The 18471-nt window shown below is 44.7% G+C and overlaps 1 protein-coding gene across 4 annotated transcripts in view; it reads left to right on the top strand.

Moving 5' to 3' along the window:
• Positions 1–18471, top strand: part of PACSIN2 (protein kinase C and casein kinase substrate in neurons 2) — a 139727-nt gene that overhangs the window by 79010 nt on the left and 42246 nt on the right. The window lies entirely within an intron of this gene.

Below are 18471 nucleotides of genomic sequence, written 5' to 3' on the forward strand. Positions count from 1 at the left end.
CCGAGGGCAGTTGTGAACCCCTCACCACTCTTACCATGGTGTCTGCAACTGGTTCAGGGCTTGTAAACGTTGGATGAGGGAAGAAAAGGTGGGAGACAGTACTGGACTGCACGTGACTGTCCAGGTTAGAGTTCCACCCACACTGGTGCGCGTCTGATGGCTGTGGGGCACGTGGATGCCGACCCTGTGAGACCCTTGTGAGGGGCAGGACTGCCTGAACGATGGTCAGCTTTTGGCCCCTTATTTTTCCTGCTCTTTTCTCCTACTGTCCTAGGTTTGACAGGTTTCCTTGTTTTGTCCTACTTGTTTTCTCCCTTCTACCCATCCTGCTCCCTATCAGTCTTGATGTTTTAGTCCAGTAAGTTATTATATCAGCTCATGTTGCCAGTACCCCTCTTAGCAACAGTAACTGATAACTGAAATGACCCCTCATCACCTACTTTTGCCCAGATGCTGTTATGCCTTTGCTGTGTCTGCTGCTGCCTTAGTAGTGATGTTTCTAAGATTATTACTTTCATTTGCTTAATATTTTCATTCTTTTAGTCAGTGAAGCACATGGAAATACATTTAAGTTACAGAGAATATAATATACCAGAAACTTGAATATTCATTCAAATCTGAGTGTTCAAGCTCATCTAACATCTCATTAGAAACCATTACACTATACATTTAGCATCTGTCTCTAAGCTTAGGAATATCAGTAAGAAATAAAATACAGTTACTTCAAGGTTAGATTTACTTTTGTTTTTTAAATTTTTATTTTATATTGGAGTATAGTTGATTTATAATGTTGTGTTAGTTTCAGGTGAACAGCAAAGTGATTCAGTTATACATATACACACATATCTATTCTTTTTCAGTCTTTTCCCATATGGGTTATTAGAGTATTGAGTAGAGTTCCCTGTTCTGTACAGTAGGTCCTTGTTGATTATCTGTTTTATATATAGTAGTGTGTATATGTTAATCCCAACCTCCTAATTTATCCCTCCCCCTACCTTTCCCCTTTGGTAACCATAAGTTTGTTTTCTAAGTCTGTGAGTCTGTTTCTGTTTTGTAAATAAGTTCATTTGCATCATTTTTAAAGATTCCACATGTAAGTGATATCATATGATATTTGTCTGATTTACTTCACTTAGGATGATAAATTTACTTTTGAACCTGAACTGTCAGAAGCTTTCATTTTGTAATTCTTAACTTTTCCCATTGACTCAAACCAGGTTGAGAGATTGGATCACCCAAATCATGGAGGTGTTTTTTTTGTTTTTATCAGTATGCTGTTTATTCTTTTTATATATATATAAATTTATTTTTAAAAATTTATTTGTTTTTGGCTGCGTTGGGTCTTTGTTGCTGTGCAGGCTTTCTCTAGTTGTGTCAAGCAGGGGCTACTCTTTGTTGCGGTGCGCAGGCTGCTCATTACAGTGTCTTCTCTCGTTGCGGAGCATGGGCTCTAGGTGCATGGGCTTCAGTAGTTGTGGCTCGCAGGCTCTAGAGCACAGGCTCAGTAGTTGTGCACAGGCTTAGTTGCTCTACGGCATGTGGGATCTTCCCGGATCAGGGCTCGAACCCGTGTCCCCTGCATTGGCAGGCGGATTCTTAACCACTGTGCCACCAGGGAAGCCCGGAGGTTCTTTTAAAACATTTTAAACTCAGGGACATCTAAGAGTTTGCTTAATCCCACATTCTTTAGGTGAAGGTAGTGGGATGCTGAGAAAATGCCCTAGGTCCCGCAGCTGTTTAGTGGCAAATTTGGAGCGAGTCTTCCAAATTTCGGCCCTTTGTAAGAGTAAAACATGACTTCAGAATCATCAAAAATTAAATTATGTTCAGTGCGGCTTTACCAAGTTCATTTGTTTATTTGAGGTATATGAATATCTGTCTGTAATTTTCTTTAAAAATTGGCATTCCCAGCAAGGTGTACCCAGTGATTCCCTAAACCAGACTGATTAACCACCACCATCGCTGCCTCTTGGGGGGAATTAATTGTGTTCAGGCATTCACAACATCCCACTAAGATTAAAGGACATCGGTCCACCAGGATATCCATGCGTGGATAACAGGTGTCCAGGTAAGGTTGAATGGAGTGAGTCCTGAACACTCTGCAAATGTATACATCAAAGTAATTTTATATTTATAAGTTTCATAAATGTTTATTTACTTGAAGCTTTTTAAAAACAAACAAAAAAACTGCAATCTGATTTCTGTATTTACCAAGTGAGAAGTTAGAAGCTGTGATGAGGCTCATTTGTCCCCACTGCAGCTGAAGTCTCCTTTTCACACGGGCTTATTCTTTTCCCTTTTCTGTCCATTTCTTATTTACGTGTAATATTTTTGGTGCTATTTCATCTCCTAAAATATCCTCAGGAACTTCCCTGGTGGCGCAGTGGTTAAGAATCCGCCTGCCGATGCAGGGGGCACGGGTTCGAGCCATGGTCCAGGAAGATCCCACATGCCGCGCAGCAGCTGAGCCCGTGTGCCACAACTACTGAGCCTGTGCTCTAGAGCCCGCGAGCCACAACTACTGAAGCCTGCACGCCTAGGGCCTGTGCTCCACAACAAGAGAAGCCACCGCAATGAGAAGCCCGTGCACCGCAATGAAGAGTAGCCCCTGCTTGCTGCAATTAAAGAAAGCCTGCGCGCAGCAATGAAGACCCAACGCAGCCAAAGGAGGGAGGGAGGGAGGGAGGGAGGGGAAGGAAGGAAGGAGAGGGAGGGAGGGAAGGAAGGAAGGAAGGAAGAAAGAAAGAGAAAGAAAGAAAAAGAAAGAGAGAAAAGAAAGAACGAAAGAAAAAGAAAGAAAGAAGGAAGGAAAGGAAGAAAGGAAGGAAGGAAGAAAGAAAGAAAGAAAGAGAAAGGAAAGAAAGAAAGAAAAGAAAAGAAAGAAAGAAATATCCTCAGATTCATTGTGTGAAACAAGTAAGACTCCAAAGGCCAAGGTGTGTTTTGGGGTCATTTTTTCTCTGTGCCTCTTAGGGTGTCTTTCTACCCTTTCTCATGGGTGTGTAATCGCCCCCTTAAATGTAGATTGAGGATGTCAGGTTGAACTCTTGCAACAGGCCTCTCACTGTTGTGGCCTCTCCCGTTGCGGAGCACAGGCTCCGGACACGCAGGCTCAGCGATCATGGCTCACGGGCCCAGCCGCTCCGCGGCATGTGGGATCTTCCCGGACCAGGGCACGAACCCGTGTCCCCTGCATCGGCAGGCGGACTCTCAACCACTGCACCACCAGGGAAGCCCTGACCTCTTGCTTTCTAAACTGTATTTGAGAGGTTCACCAAATATCGTTAGAACCTGTGAGCCCAGAGCCCCTAGTGAAGTAACTGGACAGAGTCAGAGTGGGAAACCTTATGTACTGTGACATTCCCCCAGTCTTGGCTCTGACTGGGAAAGACCCAAACCCCCGAGGTGTGACTGTGAGGGCCTGGCGTGGTCATGCGGGGCCAAGACGCGATGCTGTATAGCTGTTAGGAGTGATGGGGAGATGGCGTGGACAGCAGTGGAGGTGCTCAGGGTGGCTTGTTGGCCATGACTGCAGCACAGACAGACAGTGGATGACAGGAGAAGAAAGGGCTGAGTAATGAGAATGAAGGCTAGCAGAGCAGAGCCCCGCCACGAGGAGCCCTCATTGGTTTTGACGGCCTTGTGGTGACCAAAAGAATAGATATTTGGACTTGAAACTGTCACGGGCTTAGCAGTACAGGGCGCGTTGAATGAGCAAAGCTATGGAAGCCGGGTGGTCACACCTGAGTGGGAACACACCTGCTTTGGAACTGATGCTGTGCTGAACCAAAGCAGCGCCACATTTGATATTGTTGAATAGCTTCCCTGTTTAGAAAATTTTGTTTTTCTTTAACTTAACCCAACATGATTTTTTTCTGTGGGAGGAAGAGGCCCTGTAGTGTTGGCTAAACAAAATAAGATGTGTTTTTCCCCCCACTCTTTTTGTCTTTTCTTCTGAACTGTGACATTCCAGGGTCTGAGCCATGTTCGTTTTTGGCAGAATGGCTGTGTCCTAATAGAGTTCTTGAAATTCCCCTTCCTCTCACCAGCTCTTACTTCAGTTTGCAGCAGGTAGTTCTGTGCCATCAAGTGGATGCGAATCCTTTACTAGTTTCAGGAGGTGGTTTTCACAGCAGCACCAAGCTTTGTCTGTGAGAGATGCTGACTGTTTTTTTCATCTCTGGAAGTACCTTTGAGTGTGTTCGGCCCACACTGCCCGCCCTTGTAGGTGCTTCTGGAGGACCCTCCCCTCCCCGTCTGGGGCCTGGGACTTGCCCAGTTGTGGCATGTGCTTCCCTTGGAGTGGACAACCTTTAAAACTGAGCATCTCGCAGTGCACAAGCTGCTTTCCATTGTTGAAGTCAATGCACTACACAACGTTCCAGAGATATAAGTCACTTTATTTGCTGATCTCTATCTCTTCCTTTGAGGAATGTTCACTTTTCCAGATGAAATCATTGGCAACAAAATAGTGTGTGCTGGACATTTGAGCCATTAAAAAAAAGCGTTCCTGCTTTGCTAATGGTGCAGAGGAGTGTATTACCTCAGGCCCTACTCCCTGGACACCGGCCGGGTGGGAGGTGGCTTGAGGGCCAGAGAGAAGCAGGAAAGCCCGTCCTTTCTCTGGAGGGACTGAGTGGACGTACAGGAATAGCCTGAGCTGGAGGCAGAGAGGACCCAGGAGCTTGTGGGCGCCCATGGTGGTCAGGCCCCGCGGCTGAGCAGGAGAAGGGCTTCCTGTGTGGCTGCTGGTAGACAGCCGGGACTGAGCCACACATCCCGCACGGTGGTTACTAAACCCAACTGTGGTTTAGTTTAACATGTGCAGAGTGTTTATAAGAGAGTTCTAACCACTAGAGTTAAAGCATCTTCATAAGTTAAAGCATCTTCATACCTGGGCATAAATGCCCCAGGTATTTTCCATCTGTGGATCTTCAGTCTGTATGAATCAAAACTACCCAGACTTTTCAGTTCAACTTTTCTCCTCCTGAATTCATCCAGCAAGTTTTTACTGAATGACTGGTCTATGGTCTGACTTGAGTTTTGAAAGCATCCCTGTGAAGGGCAGTGGGGGAGCCAGGACACCACTGGGAGATGACTGTGGTTATGCAGTGGAGAGGTGCCGGGGCGGGGGCTTTGGACACCTCTGAAGAGGGGGTGGTCAGTCCTCTCTCGAGGCTGTGGTGCAGTCACGTGGCACAGAGGGCCCCCTCCTTCATTCCAGCACAGGCCATTAACAAAACAAAGTAGGGTATTTTTTATTAACTAGTTGCTGTATCCTAAAAGTATTACATGGTGATAGTCAAAATTTTCAAACTGGTTAGAACGAGATGAAATGTGGAAGTCCAACCCCCCCCAAGTCTGAGACCCCACTGGGACTTGCTGTGAGTTGGCACACTTTGGTGGGTACCTAATTGTGTTTTAATACAGTGGGATCAGATTATATCACCGTGCTACAACCCACTGATGCCACTTGATATGAGGGAACACCGATGTGCCGTTCTTTCGTGTCTGTGCACACAGCTCCCCGCCCTCTCTCTCCTCTGGCTACCTGTGTTCCACTCCAGAGGTGTATCGGCACTTGTGACTCTTGATGGACAGTGAGGTGGTTTTCAGTGTCTTATTTTTCTTGCTGTTGAAAACAGGGCCACAGTGAACATCTACCTTTAATCCTTGGGTGAGTTTATCTGTAGGAAAAGTTTTAGAAGAAATAGTTGGGTCAAAGGCTAGGTGTTTCTCTTTGGTTAAATATATCACATGTTGAGAGGCAGCACAGGTACAGATAGGTATGGAACACTATGCATATATATGTGCTTGGTTTTCAATAGCATATCTTACAAGCACTTGAGGCTTGAATTTTTATCTGCTAGCACAGATATAAGATCTGAGTTACCAGGCAGCTCACCAGTGATGCCGACCATTCCTCCCTGGAGTCCTCAGTGGCACCTCAGGCAAGCCTGTGGGCTCCTGCCCTGCTGGGACTGGAACAGTGACCTCTGTTCCCTGGGGCCTCCCTCTGCTGGAAAGGCCCCTCCCCGTCCTTCACACCCCCACTTGCTCTCCACCTTGGGTCCTCCCTACCACTCTACCTTCACAAGTCCTTCCCCCTGTTCTTCCCTCCACTCTCTCATAACGCCTTATTTACCTCCGTTCTAGCCCTTTCCACACTCGTGGCTGTTTTTACTTTACTGTGTGTCAGTCCGCCCTATTAGGACGTCAGGCCCAGGCAGGCAGGGACCGTGTCTGTCTTGTACACTGCTCCAAACCCTGGATTTAGAAGAGTGCCTGGCACATAGTAAGTACTCAAACATCTGTTTGTAGAATGAATGGGTAAATCCACTCCTTACTTAAGGATTGATCCTCTCCTCACTCCAGGCCAAACAGTGGCTTAGAAGAAATTGTAGTCACTTCTAATGAGTGAAGAATTTCCCACCCTGGGTAATGAAGGAGGAACAAACCTTAGATCCAGTGTGTGCTCACAGCGAGGTCTGCAGGGCAGTACGCCAAGCCAGCGCTGTGTGTGGGCAGCAGTGAGGACGCCTTCCTTCTGTGCTGCCTTTTGCAGTTACAGAGATTAGAGATGGCTTCTCCAAGGCTGACTTTCAGAGAGATGAGCAACATGTGCCTTCTCTCGGAATGTTCTTTCTTTATAGTAATAGCCTTTTGGCCTAATGACCTGTTCTGTTTTTATTTCTTGGAATGAATTAAGGGCATTAAGGGCGAGCTGAATGTACTTATGTAATTTGTACCTTTCTTTACTTGATATATGTGTTATCAGGCCCGGAGGGGAGGAAAGATGTTATGTCAGCTCCCAGCCTGGACCAAGGGCACCCTTGGCAGCCTCTGTTAACCTCTGATACTCTGTGCACCATTTTGGGAATGGCTCTGACTCATGGTGTTTACTTACATCAGTGGCAGAAGTTATTGGAATCCAGAGATCTGGGAACCATTTCCCCCACCTCGGTCATTCCTGGATTCCTGAATGTATTCAGCAAGCATCTTTTGAGGGCCTGCTGTGTTCCCAGGACACATATGAGGGACCACGAATGTGTTTTTCAGGACTGGGAGGGGAAGGAGGAGGGGGGATGATTTGTACATCTTTACACTTAGGATTTTCTTGCTCTCAAGTCTCAAATTTGTTGCTTTTACACCTTCAATGGGCAGAAACACACTGCCCCTACCCCTTGTGCAACTGGAATTTTAAAGTCTCTGAGGGGAGCCTGCCCACTCCACTGATGACCAGCAGTCCCCTGAGTGGCCACAGCAGAGCTGCGCTCCTCCCAGAGGCCTCAGAAAAGGAGGGAGAGGTTGGAAATCCCCACCTGCTATTCACTCACTCAGATCTTTGTTGAGCACCTGTTGTGTGCAGCACTGGGGGGCACTAGAGCCGAGTGGTAAGTGAGACACGTGGCAGAGCCTGCAGTCCAGGGCTTCCCCTGCGCCTCCCCGCCTGTGAGACCTCCAGCCTGGCCTCCTCCCTGTCCTTTAACCAGTCTCCTCCTGTTTTATGTGACTGGAAGTTCCTGTGATCTTATCATTTGGTCACTAGCTTCCTCTTTAATCTTGTCATTCTCTTATACACACCAAACATTAAAATGTTTATTTTGGTAATAAGGTTCTTAAAAATTAAAAAAAATTTACTTACTTCCTAATCACTCCTTTTTCATAGCAGCCTGTTCCTGTTTTACGGGTGCAATAACCCTTGACTTTCTTGGAGAATTCTTACCAGCGTTTATAGAATTTCTCTCTTGTTCCCTGAAATACCTGTGTTTTCCCCAGAGATCAATTCAAAGTAAAAGTTGTCCTGCTTATCCTGGTCCTACTCTTTCATGGTTTGGGTTTTTATTTCATTATTATTTATTTAATGGTTGAAGATCCTTGGTTATCAGTTCATGTTCATGAAAGAAGAGGGTTGATTAGGAAGCTGATCTGGGTTTCCCTGTTGGCCTCTGCCTTAAGAGGGAGGATGTCTGCGTTTCTGCAGAGGCTGGGCAAGGCCCCAGGTGGGCCTCCCTGAAGGGTGTCTGGACTTGATGGTCACAAGTGCAGTTTTAAAAATTACTGTGATGATTGCTCCTCAGTCCCCCTCCCCCAGCTCTGTGCTCTGTTCGGCACCCCTGCCCTGGGAAGGCTCGTCCCCACCCTGGCCTCTGGGATGGTTCTCTTAGTTTCCTCCCAGCCCAGACCTGTCTGCTTTCCTCTGGCACATCCTCCCTGCTGCTCTGTTGCTGCACTATTACAGGTTCCTTCTTGTCAACCTAGTGGGCCCTTAGGGGCAGGGAGGGAGAGATGTGTGCACCTCTTTTGAACTGACTGTTTTAGTGTGATTTGGGGGAGAGAAACAGAGTTGAAGGAAATACATGGGGAACATATTTTCTTGTCTGTTTCTCCTGTTGTGATGGGAAGGGATCAAGAATAACTAAGTATACACTACCTCATCCCAAAAGTTCATTTCAGAGCGGTTGTTTGGGATGCAGATATTTTCCTGTCACCAGGTTAGAGTGTAAAAGCCTGTTTCAGCGTGTTTGGTGTGCAGTGTAGCCCACAAGATAGAATTAGGACCCACGAGCAGGAAGAGTGTCTGACAGGAGTGCTCTCCCTCACGTGCAGTGTGTGTTCTGAGGTAGCGGAACTCATTCAGCATTGTCGTCGAGTACTGTAGTTCAGTTTCTTTAGGGAGAAATAGTCAGTCAACTGCTGGGTGCTAGACAGTCTGAAATATACTACAGAAGAGCCAGACTCAGTACCTGTCCTTGGGAAGAGCAGTACTAACTCACTTGTCTGTCACTTTGCACTTTCCCAAAGCTCTTCCGTACCCGTTATCACCCCTGAGCCTCTTCATACTCGGGAGGGCAGGAGCACCAGTGTTGCCCTTGCCTTCCAGAGGCGGACAGGGCCGTACGGAGGGATGGGGGCCGCGCTCCCAGAGGTGAAGCTAACACTTGTTTTCCACCCATCCTCACGCTGTCTTCTGAGGAACTTCACCTTCCTGTTGAGATGCACCCAATTAATTTTTAAATATACATTTATGTTGTTGGCATTGATAAATGGATCTTAGGAGCATTCAGTACCATTTGGCATTAGCGACCGGCTTGTGCCATAGCAAGTCTTTTAAGACACTGAAAGAATGAAGGAAGCAGAACTAGGAAATGTGCCCAACCTGATCTCCCTTTGAAGCAAAGTCTGCAGGTTCTCTTGTTGTCCTCAGAAGCCTCAGGTTCCCCAACTTACATGTTTCTTTACCCAGAGTGTACTGAAACCAGGTTCATTTTTATGGTTAAAGATGTTTGTGTGTGGAAAAAAAATTCTGAGTAATATTCCCTGACAGGTCAGGGTCTTTGGCCCTTAATAAGACAGCTCTGAGAATCAAGCCCCCTTTCTAGGGAGCAGCCTCCCAGCCAAGCAGGCTTCCCAGAGCTGGGAATGACTCAGGCTGGAGTTGAGGTGTCCTGCTAGGGTTGGGCAATATGGAGTCAGACAGGCTGAGTTGAGTCACGGCCTCGCATTTGCAAGCTGTCGGGCCCCTGGCGAATGGTTTGAATGGTTTGTACCTGGTTGCCTTCCTGTAAAATGGGCACAGTAATCCACTTTTGCAGGGTTTTTGAGGAACAAAAATAATATGTCTAAAGCTGGTGCTAAGATATGCCCGGTATGTGGAAGCTGCTTAGATGTTGGTTTATGCCTATCCTGGGCTCCAGGTGCAGCAACAGAACCACACCTGTTGAAGCAGGCTTGCTTTACTTGACACAGACATGGCTGACTTCAGCCCAGGGAGCCTTCTTTGGGGCCGTCTTTCAGTCATTAGATAGTTACTGAACACCTGAGTGGTGCCATTAGGCAGCTCTTCTAGTTCCTTCCTTGGTGGCCTTGGTTTCACTGTGGGATTGAGCATGTTCCTGGGGTGCGACCTGGTCTGTAGCTGGTTCCCCCGCAGGAGGGGGGCATACTAAAGTGAACCTGCACACGCTAGAACAGAGCACCAGTGTGTGGCTGGACATTCGGGGGCTTTGTTCAGAAATCTTATTTTTCTCTTTGTGTGTAGGCTGTGCCCTGTGCCCTCTCCTCTTACCTTAGACTTATTTGTCTGCAGCTTCAGGCCCCCTATTCACACATGTCCACCCCTATTCCCACCCCACTTCGCACTTTAAGGAGGGAATTAAGTGATGACTGGAAATAAGCTTTGAGGGAAGAGCGTGCATTGTGTTGTCTTTGAGTGATGGAACTATGGATAATCTTTCTTCCTGTTCTTCCTTTCTCTCCCAAAATCTCTTCTCTGAGTTTTCTATGGAAAACATGGGTTATTTTTGTTTTTATAAGTTACAAATACATTAAAAGAAAAAACGTCGCAAGTTGATTGGTACATTAAGACCCCATAGCATTGAGTATCACAGTTTTTCTTGTCTTATATAAATTTGTAGAGCAGATATCCTGTGATTTTATTTAGATTGTCATCAAGCATTTACTACCAATTTCACTGTAATTACAGTACTAAAAGGGCAAAGAGTATTCTGTTTGTGTTTGACAAATTTAACATTTGAGTATCTCCTGATTTTCCCATTATTCTAGTCTAGTTTAGTTTTTCATTTTTACTTAAAAGAAATTGAGGTCTAGCCTACAAGCTGTTTGTATTCCCAGCACTAGTTCAGTTCTTGAAATTTAGATCTTTATTGAATGCATGAATGAGGCTCCCCAAGAGCAGCTGGTGATGACAGGTTTTCCCTTCTTTCCAGTTTTAAGTTGACACAAGACCAGTGTGTCATTAAGCCACATGTTGCTTTCTGTGCTCTTTTCTTCCAGTGCCCTCCTGACCATCTCTGAGCTCGGCTATCGCTGGTATGACTCAAGAGGTCATGTGGACCCAGGGATAGTGGTTGATCGTGATGCTAGTCAAATCCTGGCCATAAAAGAATGAATCTAACTGTTCATCATGGAGAACAATTCTTGAGTGAGCCCTGAAGGCTGAGAGCTGATTCTGTTACTTTTATAAAATCACCAATCATGGATTTCCAGGGACAGATGAGATTTTCTTGGCCTCTCTTAACCCATCTTGTCAACCCCTCTTGCCCCTCCCCTCTTCCCCTGCTTACAGATAGGAAGCCCTTCTCCTGTGTTCCTAAGCAGAGCCTATTCGCCTGTAAATCCCTTTCTAGCTTTTCCCACATCCTATGGAGGAAGAGACCTGACTTTGCTTTCTTGATATTTTCATAGCATTTTATTCATAATACCTATAAACTACTAATTATATGTAATGTACTATAATAGGAAGAACTTGAATTTTAGAAGCACAGAACCTGGTTTTGAACCTTGATTTCACAGTTTGTCACCATTTATAATTTTAAGCAAGTTACTTGACCTCTAAGTCTCCCAAGGCATTAGAAATAAAAGCAAAAGCAAACAAAAAAAAAGATGGAACCCACTTACAAGCTTTTGTAGAGCAAAGGAAACCATAAACAAAACAAAAAGACAACCTGCAGACTGGGAGAAAATATTTGCAAATGATGCATCCAGCAAGGGCTTAATTTCCAAAATATACAAACAGCTCATACAACTCAACAACAAAAAACAAAACAACCCAATAGAAAAATCCACAGAAGATCTACATAGACATTTCTCCAAAGAAGGCATACAGATGGCCAACAGGCACATGGAAAGATGCTCAGTGTCGCTAATTATTAGAGAAATGCAAATCAAAACTACAATGAGGTACCAGTCAGAATGGCCATCATTAAAAAGTCTACAAATAACAAATGCTGGAGAGGGTGTGGAGAAAAGGGAACCCTCCTACACTGTTGATGGGAATGTAAGTTAGTGCAGCCACTATGGAAAACTGTATGGAGATTCCTCAAAAAAACTAAAAACAGGGCTTCCCTGAATGGCGCAGTGGTTGAGAGTCTTCCTGCCGATGCAGGGAACACGGGTTCGTGCCCCGGTCCAGGAAGATCCCACGTGCCGTGGAGTGGCTGGGCCCGTGAGCCATGGCCGCTGAGCCTGCGTGTCCGGAGCCTGTGCTCTGCAACGGGAGAGGCCACAACAGTGAGAGGCCCACGTACCGCAAAAAAAACACACAAAAAACAAACTAAAAACAGAACTACTATATGATCTAGCAGTCCCACTCCTAGACATATATCCAGACAAAACTATAATTCAAAAGATACATGCAGAGACTTCCCTGGTGGTCCAGTGGGTAAGACTCCATGCTCCCAATACAGGGGGCCTGGGTTCGTTCCCTGGTTGGGGAACTAGATCCGTATGCCACAACAAAGGATCCTGCATGCTGCAACTAAGAAAGACCCAGTGCAGCCAAAATAAATAAATACTTTTAAAAAACAAAAACAAGAAAACAAAAGATACATGTACCCCTTAGTTCATAGCAGCACTATTCACAATAGCCAAGACATGGAAGCAACCTACATGTCCATTGACAGATGAATGGATAAAGAAGATGTGGTATATATATTCAATGGAATATTACTTAGCCATAAAAAAGAATGAAATAATGCCACTTGCAGCAACATGGATGGACCTAGAGATTATCATACTAAGTGAAGTAAGTCAGGAAGAGAAAGACAAATACCATATGATATCACTTATATGTGAAATCTAAAATATGACACAAATGGGGGACTTCCTTGGTGGTCCAGTGGTAAGGAATCCTCCTTCCAATGCAGGGGACACAGGTTCAATCCTCCAATCCCTGATTGGGGAACTAAGATCCCACATGCTGTGGGCAACTAAGCCCGTGTGCCACAACTACTGAGCTTGCGCACCTCAACTGGAGAGCCCGTGTGCCGCAAACTACAGAGCCCATGCACTCTGGAGCCTGTGCGCCATGACTAGAGAGAAGCCCGTGGGCTGCAACGAAGAGCCTGCACGTCACAACGAAAGATCCCGTGTGCCACAACTAAGACCCAATGCAGCCCAATAAATAAATAATAAATAAATAAAATATTGTAAAAAATAAATTTAAAAAAATAAAATATGACACAAATGAACCTATCTATGAAACAGAAACAGACTCACAGACATAAAGAACAGGCTTGTGGTTGCCACGGGGAGGAGGGATGGATTAGGAGTTTGGGATTAGCACATGCAAACTGTTATATATAGAATGGATAAACAACAAGGTCCTACTGTATAGCACAGGGAACTATATTCAATATCCTGTGGTAAACCATAATGGAAAAATATAAAAAAGAATGTATATATATGCATAACTGAATTACTTTGCTGTACAGTAGAAATTAGCACAACATTACAAATCAACTGTACTTCAATAAAAAATATTTTTAAAGTTACTTGACCTTTAGTTTCACATCTGCAAAAAAGAAAATAAAAATGCCTGCCTCATGGGACTCTTATGAAAAAATAAATGAGATTGTAGAATATAGCTCTAAAACTGTGCTTAGGGACTTCCCTAGTGGTTCAGTGGGTAAGACTCCGTGCTCCCAATGCAGGGGGCCTGGGTTCGATCCCTGGTCGGGGAACTAGATCCTGCATGCATGCCACAACTAAGACCTGGTGCAGCCTAAATTAAAAAATAAATAGTAAAAACAGAGACAAAAAACACAAAAACCAAACCAAACAAAAAAACACTGTGCTTAGAAGGAAATTTATAGCTTTAAATGCATACATTAGAAAAGAAAGGCTGAAAATTAGTGAATTAAGCTTTAATTTCCAGAAGTTAGGAAAAGAACAACTTGAACCTAAAGATGGTAGAAGAAAAGAAATAATAAAGGGAAAAAAATCAAGGAAAAAGAAGACAAATATTCAACAGACAGCTGAAAGAAAGCTAAAAGTTGATTCTTTGGGGAATTTCCTGGCAGTCCAGTGGTTACGACTTGGTCCTCTCACTGCTAGGGGCCCGGGTTCAATCCCTGATCAGGGAACTAAGATCCCACCAAGCCACCCGGCGTGGCCGGGAAAAAAAAAAAAGGTTGATTCTTTGAAAAAAAGAATAATCAATAAACCTTTGATGAGACTGATGAAGAGAAAAGGCACAAAAACCTAATGTCAAGAATGAAAAGGGGGAAAAAAAAAGAATGAAAAGGGGAACATTACTACAGGTCTTTCAGTCTTTAAAATGATCATAAGAGGATAATATAAGCAGCTTTTTGCTAATATATTTGAAAAAATGAATTGGATTCTCTAGAAAACCACAACTTTACAAAATCATCACAAAGAAATAGAAAATATGTGAATAGTCTTCTACTTTTTAACTAGAATCTGTCATTAGGACTGCTTAAAGAAAACTCCAGGCCCAGATTATTTCACTGACAAATTCTGCCAAACATTTAAGGAAAAACAAAGCCAATCTTACACAAACATCCATATGTGATAAAAGATCTTAGTAGAATTGTAGTAGAAGGAATCTTCCTTAACCTGAAAAGTGATATTTTTTTAAAAATCCTATAGCAAACATTATACTTAATGGTGAAATGTTGAATACTTCATCTTTGAGACCAGAAAGGATCTCCACATTTTATTGGAAGTCCTCTCCGGTGCAAAAAAGCAAGGAAAAGAAATAAAAGCCCTAAGAATTGCAAAGGAAGAAATAAAACTGTCATTATTTGAATATGATATGAATGTGTATATAGGTCATCCAAATGAATTTATAATTAGAAATAATAAGTACAAAAAAAGGAAATAAATAGTGCGAAGTTAGTGGATACATGGTAAGTATACAAAAATCAGTTGCTTTATATGTTAGCAATAAACAGTTAAAGTGAAAAAAATTTTTAAATACTATTTATAATATCAATGTCATATTAAATGCTGAGTAGTACACTGACCAAAGGTGTGCGTGAACTCTATAAAAAGAGTACAGATCAATATTGAGAGAAATTAAAGAAGGCCTGAATAAATGAAATGCATTCCACGGATTAGGAGACTCGGTATTGTAAAGATGTCCATTAACTCAGAGTGGTCTGAGGATTCAACGAGATCCTGATCAAAATCCCAGCAGAGCTAGTTGGTTCGTTGGTTGGTTGGAACTGAACAAGGAGATTTTAAGGCGTATATGGAAATGCAGAGGGCCGTGGGACTTCCCTGGTGGTCCAGTGGTTAAGACTCTGTGCTCCCAACGCAGGGGGCCTGGGTTCGATCCCTGGTCAGGGAACTAGAGACCTCATGCTGCAACTATAAGATTCCCCCATGCCGCAACTAAAGATCCCGCATGCTGTAACTAAAAGATCCCCCGTGCCGCAACTAAGACCCAGTGCAGCTAAATAAATACGTACATGCATACATCCAAGCATAGCCAAGCTGCTCTTGAAGAATAAAGTCGGAGGACTTCTTCTGCTAGATACCAAGAATTCTTATAAGATTGTGGTAATTAAGACAATGTGGTATTGTCACAAGAACAAACAGAATACAGAATAGGGAGCCTACATAAAGATCCACACATCTGTGGACAATGGTGGCACTGCAGAATATGGAAGTAAATAAGCTCTTTTTAACAAATAATGCTGGAAAGTTGGATATCCATATGGAAAAAAATGAAACTTGTATATCATATCACATACAAAAATAATTTCTGGGTATGAAAAGTAAAAACCAACCAGAACAAAACCATTTAAAAGATAATAAAGGTAAATTAATATCTTTATGACCTCAGCATAAGAAAAGACTTCTTAAACAGGACATAAAAAGCACTAACTATAATAGAAAATATTGATGTTAGACTATATTAAAATTAAGAATATTTATGCAACAGATGACACCATTAAGCAATGAAAAGGTAGGACATAGGGCAACGCATACAATTTATACAAGACATTAGTGAGGGAAATCAGATTAAAATCAGTGTTGCAACTCACATGCACATGAAGGCTAAGATCAGCAGACTGTCCGTGAGGACTGGACTTTAGTAGTAACTCATAAAGAAACAGCAGCAAGTGTTTGTTTTTCACATTTTATGTTCTAGAAGATTTGAGCTCAGCACTGAGGTAGTTACTGAGGTAGTGGTTAAGAGTATGGTTGGTGTGAACCTGCCTTTATTCAGATCTCAACTCCACCACTTGGGCAAGCTGCTTACCCTTTCTGTGACTCAGTATCCCTTTAACAAGGAGCATGTTGCTAACACTTCCCTCAGAGGGCTGTCATTAGGATTAAATGAAGGCCCCAGGACCCCAGGTCACAGCCCATGGCAGGGCCTCCCTCAGTGGAAGCTCATCCTAGGCCAGCGCCCTTGCAGATTGCCAGCACATGCAAGGCACTTAGTGCAGTGTCTGGCTCATGAGGATGTCTTCCCAGGCATTAGGTGATGACTGGCCTCCCCATTGCTGAGTGAAGGAGGGCTGGTGATAGTATCAGGGTGGTAGGGGAAGCCTCGTACAAGTGCTTGTCCCAGTAGCAACAATCATGGGAAAACAAAAAGCAAATCCAGCCCCAGTCACTGGCATTTCTCACTACCTTTTGGTGGTTTGCTGGTTGGTGATTTTAAGAGCAATGGCTACCACTTCTAGGGTGTCAGATGTATGCCACATGACTTTGATTCCCTGTCTCTAATCTTCCTTCAGTCCTGTGAGGAAAATATTCTCATTCTTATTTTATTGAGGGGCTGACTCTTGGAAGAGGTGCCACTGCTTCCCACATATTAGTGACATTTGAAGTCATGAGAAGGGATGAAACATTGCTGGGAGGTACAGGAAGAGCCTCAAGAATGGACCATGGGGCGTGCCAGTGATGGGGAGAAGGAGAGGGGGTTATCAGAGAGGGAGGAGAGACCAGGATCCCTGAGGGTGGTACAGGGTGCTTTGGGAGGGGTGGACGGTTGGGCAGGACCCCTACTGCAGGGCAGGAAAGGGGGACCTTGGGAGATGCTGGTTGAGAATTCCGCTTGGGCGACCGCGGCGGCCTGACCTCAAGCCCCACAGAAGTTGGTGTGGCTCTGTGAATGTCAGAGATGAGTTTTCAGGTCAACTGGTGCTTTAATACAGTTGGGTTTTCCTCTGTGGTACAGACCCTGGTCCCCCAGGCCCCTCTTTTTTTTCCTGTCTGCCTTACGGCTGTCATGTGGAGCCGAAGGGAAGAGTGAGGACACTTGGAGCCAAGGGTGTTGACCTAGGACGAGGCTCCCACTGAGGGAGGCCCTGCCATGGGCTGCAACCTGGGATCCTGGGGCCTTCATGCACCATTTTGTCTAACCCTCACTCGAACCTGGTAGAACACAGCTCAGGAAGCTGGGGCTCAGAGAACAGAATGGCTTTCCCATGGTCACCTAGCTCATCAGTGGTAGAGCTCGTGAATCTGAGCTTTCCTGATTGCCACCATCCTAGGCTTTCATCTACATTATCTCACTAACTCTTTGGGCAGGAGATCTTCAGTTCTTCCTCTTACTTTCTTTGTCTACTTGGGTTTTTTTTATGCCTTGCCTCGGTTTCCTCTCTAGGACTTTGAATGTCTTTGCTGACTTCTGACCTCTTAGAGGAGACTAAACAGATCTGCTTTGAGGCTTCAGAAGGAAAGTGTCATCAATTCTGAATTATTACAAGTCAGAAGTGAAGTGGTGGCACGGAGCTTCCAAAAGTCAGTTATTAATATAAATGGAAGGCCTTGCACAGTTTTACAGAAAGAGATTGGCCTTCCTGATTTTGTTTTACTTAGATTATGGCATTTACTTAATGACATCCATATATAAGCTTGGAGAATGTGTAAGTGGGGAGATGGGCAACAAGAGCTGAGAATCTGTGCGGGGGAGCTGGTTCTGCATTAGAAGCAACTCTAAACAACACACACACAGATAGGTGAGCTGACTGCAGTCATTGCACGTTGGGCTGTGGCTACGTGGGGTGCCGGTGGGGTCAGCTTGGCCTTGATCTTGGGAATGTCGCAGTCGCTGAGCACAGTGCTTTGGTGAGAAACAGGTCCTGGACTGACAGGGAAAATTACCAAGTTGCCACTCTGTGACTTGGGCAAAGAAAGATGGACTTTCCTTGTTTCCACTGGTCAGGTGTACACATGCCTCATCTCCAGTGCCCTCTGCAGGTCTGATGTTTCTTGGTTTTGTTACTGGGCAGGGCATCCGTACCCGGTGATTCAGTTTCTTGCTCCTAGAAGTCTGTGTCTTTTCGTGCTTAGCCTGGTGGCAACCTCTTCTTGGCTCCTGGCACTTAGTAGGCTCTTAATAAATCTTGTGCAGAACTCATCTTCTGTTAGTGTCTAAACCAGGGCTGAACGCAGGCAGAAAATGAATTCCTGAAAATGAGCTTTTCAGGTGTCAAGCTGCTTCTCTGCCCAGAGCAGGCCCCCGATCTCCCTGCACCTGTCCCCTGCAGCTGCTCCCCGGAGCTGGCCAGGCAGCCCAGCCAGTGGCTTGATTTGGCCACTTTGAGACTAGCCTGAGCCGAAAGCCCAGATATTCCCTGAGGAGCCTGGAGCAGAGACCAGCTGCTCTGGGTAGAAAACTTTCTGCTGCTGCAATCATGGACTGAGGTGCTTCTAGGAGGGCCCTGGCTAAGAGCATCGGATTCC

The sequence above is a fragment of the Lagenorhynchus albirostris genome, chromosome 11 (genome assembly GCF_949774975.1).
Source record: "Lagenorhynchus albirostris chromosome 11, mLagAlb1.1, whole genome shotgun sequence".
Classification (NCBI taxonomy): Eukaryota; Metazoa; Chordata; class Mammalia; order Artiodactyla; family Delphinidae; genus Lagenorhynchus; species Lagenorhynchus albirostris.